The following is a 6,000-nucleotide window of genomic DNA, read 5'->3' on the forward strand; positions in this document are numbered from 1 at the left end:
CTCCATTTGCATTTCCCATGCGGTCATGAAAAACGAATAATTGAAGGGATAGTGACGATCGCGGCAATGCAAGAAAATAGATGGACAAAAAAGAACCACCCAAAGTGCCTTTAGAACCGGACGACAAAATGAAAAACGACCAAAAAAAATCTCCCAGCGCAGAAAGCAAGGGGAGCAAATTTCAACGCAAGCCACCAGAGGCCATTGCTTTGCCTAAGGATACCCTTCCAAGCTGACTCCTGAATTAATGGCTGCCTACGGCTCACTTGCAGAAAAGAATCCGACTCACGCTTCGTCCCCGTCGATAGCTCAGTTGGTAGAGCGGTGGACTGTAGAGGTCTCGTGCTACGGAGATCCATAGGTCGCTGGTTCGAATCCGGCTCGACGGAGTCTTTTTTATTTACTTTTCAGTAAGTGCCTACTCGCACGGTGTAGTTATAATTCCTGTATTATTACCGCCAGCAACCTGTCGCTAAGTCCCTCAGCGTGCTTCGCTAAGCCACTCCGCGTGCTTGGCTTTGTCGCACTGAAACTTGAAAGTCCCGCATTCAGCTACTGCTCGTACAAAAGCGTAATTTGCTGGGTTCATAGTGCGCATAGATGGAACCAGCTAAGACGGACGCAGGACAATAAATAGGAGACACAAGCACACTGCAACGCTGGACTTACAACGGATTTATTGCAATGATGAAAACAACATTATGCTTTTCCTGCGATTGCGCACAGTCCAAACAAGGTGATGGAAATTTATGTACGATAATAAAAACTGAAAGAGCACTGATGGATGACTTCTTATTCTTTCTGTTTAAAGCCAAAGTCTCAAGAAGAAGAACCTCGCAGTCTAACTTGTAAAATCGATGGTAAAGACAAACTACGATTAGTTGACGACTACAGACCTATCATGCTTTCTAAAGTAGGTGATAAGATTTTCGCAAAATTCTACAACGTGTACTTTGATTTGAAATTACAAGCCTTGAATGGCCCATCAATATGGTCTAACTTTATGTTGCGCGTATAGTTTTTCAATGTTGCTGCGACCTTGCAAAGGCGTTTTATCGAGTGTGCCACTCATTTCTTTGCTCTCTTTTAGAGCAGGTCAATCTGGGTTCATTTCTTTCCCAGGGAGTACGTCTCTGTTATACTAACTGCTCCACACGCTTGATCATTAATGGCTCTTTCATCAACCGGTGCCCATTCTGTCTTCGGTGAAACAAGGTTGCCCGTTGTCTCCGCTGCTCTTCGTTTTGTACTACTTAGAGCCGCTGTGTATGAGTACTCTGAATTGTGGTGCCGTTCGTAGTTTTTGTATTTAGGGTAATGAGCTCAAAATATTATTACCTCATGCAGATGATCTTGTGTTTTTCTGTGCTGACAAGAAGTTAGTCATTTAACGGAGGAGTTCAGCTGTTTCAGATGCACGGATAAATTGTTCCAAATGCTGCGATGGTTTACACCTATTGAATATGCTGGTGTTGCATGTACGCGTAAGCCATCATAGTACCATGACGTTCGATTAAAATCCTATAACCGGAGTGCGCATTACTGGAAAGAACGCATGCCAACCCTACAGCGCTAACGCCAGATTTCTGTACCTCGTGGTCTCTCGATATTCCGTAGAGCGACGACCAGTAACCTGTTTCTGACCACACTAATATAAAATGTTGCGAAAATTATTCCTTGTGCTAGGAGTGGTTTCACATAATGTCTGTTTCTTTTCGAAGGATTCGTGTTTTGAATCTTTGAGACATTATATCGTGTTCCTGCCTGTCAGCGCTGGTGCCATTGCTTTAGCCCATCTTTATGTGCGACAAATATTGTTTCGCGTTTCATGCTTTTCCGAGACACTTCCTACACGATAGTTCGTGCGTTCTTGAAAGCTAATTTAATTACTATTTTGCCTTTCCTTATTGCCTCTTCTAATATTTGTGGTCGTTCGTGTTTATGGGTGTTAATCCATGAGGTCTATTTCGATGTTCGTTTCTTACGGGTTCGCTTTGCTCGTGAGTTCTTGTTTTCAGTACCGCCGAAACGGTTGTACAGGACGCACATCCTCCGTCAAAAGTATATGGCAAAAGCCTGCTCTGTGCCTGATTATGCACCTTCAGCGACCGTAACCTCTACAGAGAGGAATGGCTTCGCGTCCTCAAGCCTTCCAAGATTTCGACGGCTAGATGTGCTAGGGAGCCCCGCTAAACAGCTTAGAAGCAATCCCCTTGGGCTGTATACTTTTGACGGGGACTGTACATAAAATATTACGTAAAAGGCCTTTCTCGCCATGTACAAAGACTTTATTCTATACGCTACACACACAGACATTGGCAAGAGGACAAGAGCATTCTTGTGTCCTGGGTAAAATGCCGCCTCTGTGGCGTTCCAGTACCATAGAGCATTGCTGCATTGATTGTAAGCACGCAAAAATGCCTGGGATGCCCTGCAGTGGACATCGAAGACGCAAATTAATTCTACTGCTCATGATGCAAGATGCCTTACTGCACTGGTATTTGTTGATGAACCCCTTGATAAGTCCTTTCTTACCGGACCGGCATTGTGAATCTGTTACATCAATATAATCCCATATTCATCGACTAATACTACACCTCAGGGAAATATATGCCCATACAGACTTGAAACCGAATCGGCACCCTGTCTTGATGATATGCACAGCCTCGCCTCCATTGTGGTGCTTTGCTGCCTCGGGTGGCCTTGATACTACTTCCCAAGTGTTCACGGTGCAGCTGTTAGTAGTTCGACAGCCTTCTTGCCTGGAGGTGTCTTTTTTTTTAATCAGATTTAATACTGCGTCCTAAACACTTTGTGAATAGTTCACGTACATTGAACAATATTTCGCTCTAATAAATGCTACGCTTAAAGGGGCCCAGCAACGCTTTTTTCATATGCTTTAGATGATTTCTTCATGACACGCAGATACCGAATCAAAAAGAATTACTGGAATCGGTGCACTAGAACGGGAGTTATTAAGGAATGAATTTTCAAAATACAAGCAAACAAAAAATTGCCCTCTACTCAAATTTTCCCGGTCTTCTCTTTGCCGTTTCACTCACCCACTGACAACACGCGGCGAGACCAATCGAAACAGCGTGCACGAGCACGTCACCACAACGTCCCGGAAGATAGCTTCTTATGGTTTCCTGGTCGCTGTAACACGTTTCCGCTGACGCTGACGGCGTCGCTTCGATGGTTAAAAGCACGTGGGCGCTAGACTGAGACGGAGCGAAGGAGCCGAAAGCTCCACTCTATAGACCCTTTAGAAAATTCAGCGCCATCTGGTGTGTGGTGCGCAAACCGCGGTGCCTCCGCCATTACTTGGGCATACGCCTGCCGGTATGCGCTCGGGCCAGGTTGAAAAGTACGGCGCCCGGCGAAGCCACAACAAGCGCAATTTTCTTGTTTCTGCGTCCTAGCCATGTATCCTTGACATTGGCTCTCTGCTCCAAGCTATAGTCGCGATGCCGGCATGCTGCTGTGTGCCTTTCTGCAGCCAGCGCGGCGAAGAGACGCGCACGGAAACAAGCTGTTTCCAGAGCACGGAGCGCATGGAGTAGCTGCATGCTTCTTTCTTCTCGTCCGTGACCTGTTTGTTTTCACATTAAAATAAATGACAGAAGTATTGAAAGAGCAGCGAAAAGTTCCTCCTACCGTGTAGCCGCTCCGCTGTATAGTGAGCACAAAAATAAAGGTGCCACCTTCAGCGCACTCGAGGATATGCATTCAGATGCTGGCGACTATTTCGGCGCGTCACAAAATCAAAACGTAGCTCAAACGCGCTTGTTTTGGATTTTCAAGCATCCACGTCCATTCATAGAGAGTTCCGTGTGCGCGAAAAAGAGCACGACGATGCGGCGCGGCGAGGAGCGCCGTCGTTCTCTCCGTTGCGAACATGCAGCAAACGACGGCGACATAGGCGGAGTACAGCAGCAGCAGCTGTGTGTTTTCGTTCGGTCAGTGCCTGTGCACTCTGGCTAAAGCAGGAGACACATGTCCGGCAACACGTCCGGCGCGCCGCTCCGGTCACCGCTTCCGAACTGCCACACCACAGCAAGCAGGGACACACGCAGCGGCAAGCAACCGGTGTCGCACTTCGCCGCAGCGCAGCAGTGCCTGAGCGCTGCTTGGCTTGGTGTACAAATATTGCAAGAAAACACGGCATCGCCTTGTTATCAGAAAGACTGCCAGCTATACTCGAGCGGCGACAAAGCATGCCTGCTGATGTTGCGAGCTTTCTACAACAGCACCGCTCGCGGGCTCTCCGGGCGACGAGCTCTGCGGCTGCCTGTCGGCCGTGCTGCTTCGCATCGAAGCGGCAGGGGCCGGCGCTTCGGAAGTCGCCTGCGCTATAATTGAAGGCCTATTCTTCACTCCGCTTTGCTGTCGACAGCATCATCTCACAACGAAATAAAAGTATGGTCAATTTCTACGGCGCCTTCAGCAGCGGAGCTAGCGGGCGCCAGTCGAGCCGGACCCCAGCGTCGCGCCAGCGGCAGCTGCGAGGCGGTTCTCGCAACAAATTCGCTCGTACCACAGTTGCCACTTTTACCAGCAACTCGGTGTTGACCAATGACCCAGAAAAATGATATATTTTCTCATTTCCCTATCCCAGGGCTTATTATTTACGTCAAGAACACTCATTAGCTCGTTTTTATGACGCCGGCAGACGGGATCCAGGCTGGCCGGTCGGCAGGCTCGCCTTACTTTACGTTCCCACAAGAAAATACAAAACAGCCATGCTACTAGAAAGGATGCTTCCGAGATTCTAGCAACGCCCGCATGCCTGTGCTATAGTGGAGCTTTCGGCAACGACACCGCCTGCGGCAACGCAGGGCGACGAACTGCTCGCTGGTCACCGACTGCCCTAGTCGTCGCTAGGCCTAGATGGTGAACAGCTACAACGCGACTGATTTCGCACCGACGGCTAGCGCACCGGCACTGCTGATCGAGCGCCCATATCCGGATCCACACGCATTTCGCCCTGCAGTGCGCCTGCTCGTAGTCGAGTCCGGTCCAAGTGTTGTTAGCCCTCCTTTATCGACAGTAGATTCGACCTGCAGGGTGACACAGCAACGCGCACAGTCGACGGATCGCAGTAATACCGGCTTGTAGCTTCGCTGAGAGGTGCGGCCGGACAATAGGAGTCCAAAAGCCTTTCCGAAAATCCGCCCGGGATGACAGTCAGGTCCCTCGACCACTGCAAATTTTCCGCCTGTCGACGGATCGCAGTAATACCGGCTTGTAGCTTCGCTGAGAGGTGCGGCCGGACAATAGGAGTTCAAAAGCCTTTCCGAAATTCCGCCCGGGATGACAGTCAGGTTCCTCGATCACTGCAAATTTTCCGCCATCGCTTTCACAAACGCAACCAGACATGCCACAAGGTGGAAACTAGAGCAAAGGCTGTGCAGAGCGCTATAGCTGCGCGTCTTCCAGCCAAAGGTGCCCAAAATATGGCGCACGGCGCCGACGGAAGTTGCTGATGATGATGCCTGCCGAGTTGCCAGACTGAATTTTCTAAAGGGTCTATTACAGGCATGCTGTCGTTGCTCGAATCTAGAAAGCATCCTTTCAGGTAGCATGGCTGTTTTTGTATTTTCTTCTGCGAACGTGAAGTAAGCCGAGCCTGGACGCCGGCAGACGAGATCCCGTCTGCCGGCGTCATAGAAACGAGCTAAAGAGTGTTCTTGACGTAAGTAATAAAGCCTGGGATAGGAAAATGAGAAATATATCATTTTTCTGGGTCACTGGCCAATACCGAGTTGCTGGTAAAAGGGACAACTGTGGCACGAGCGAATTTGTTGCGAGAACCGCCTCGCAGCTGCCTCTGACCCGACGGGGTCCGGCTCGACTGGCGCCCGCTAGCTCCGCTGCTGAGGGCGTAGCGGAAATTGACCACGCTATTATTTTATTGCCAGATAATGCCGTTTACAGAAAAGCGGTGTGAAGAGTAGGCCTTTTATTATAGCGCAGGCGCCTTCCGAAGCGCCGGCCACT

At 49.3% G+C, this 6,000-nt stretch overlaps 1 non-coding gene across 1 annotated transcript; it reads left to right on the forward strand.

Annotated features, from left to right (window-relative positions):
* Nucleotides 1–298: 298 nt before the first annotated feature.
* TRNAY-GUA (transfer RNA tyrosine (anticodon GUA)) lies at nt 299–389 on the forward strand. Its single transcript is given in 2 exon segments — nt 299–335; nt 354–389. It is a non-coding gene; the product is annotated as a tRNA-Tyr (tRNA).
* Nucleotides 390–6,000: the final 5,611 nt, after the last annotated feature.

The sequence above is a fragment of the Amblyomma mixtum genome, chromosome 2 (assembly GCF_055824585.1).
Source record: "Amblyomma mixtum isolate Tamu chromosome 2, ASM5582458v1, whole genome shotgun sequence".
In the NCBI taxonomy this organism is placed as follows: Eukaryota; Metazoa; Arthropoda; class Arachnida; order Ixodida; family Ixodidae; genus Amblyomma; species Amblyomma mixtum.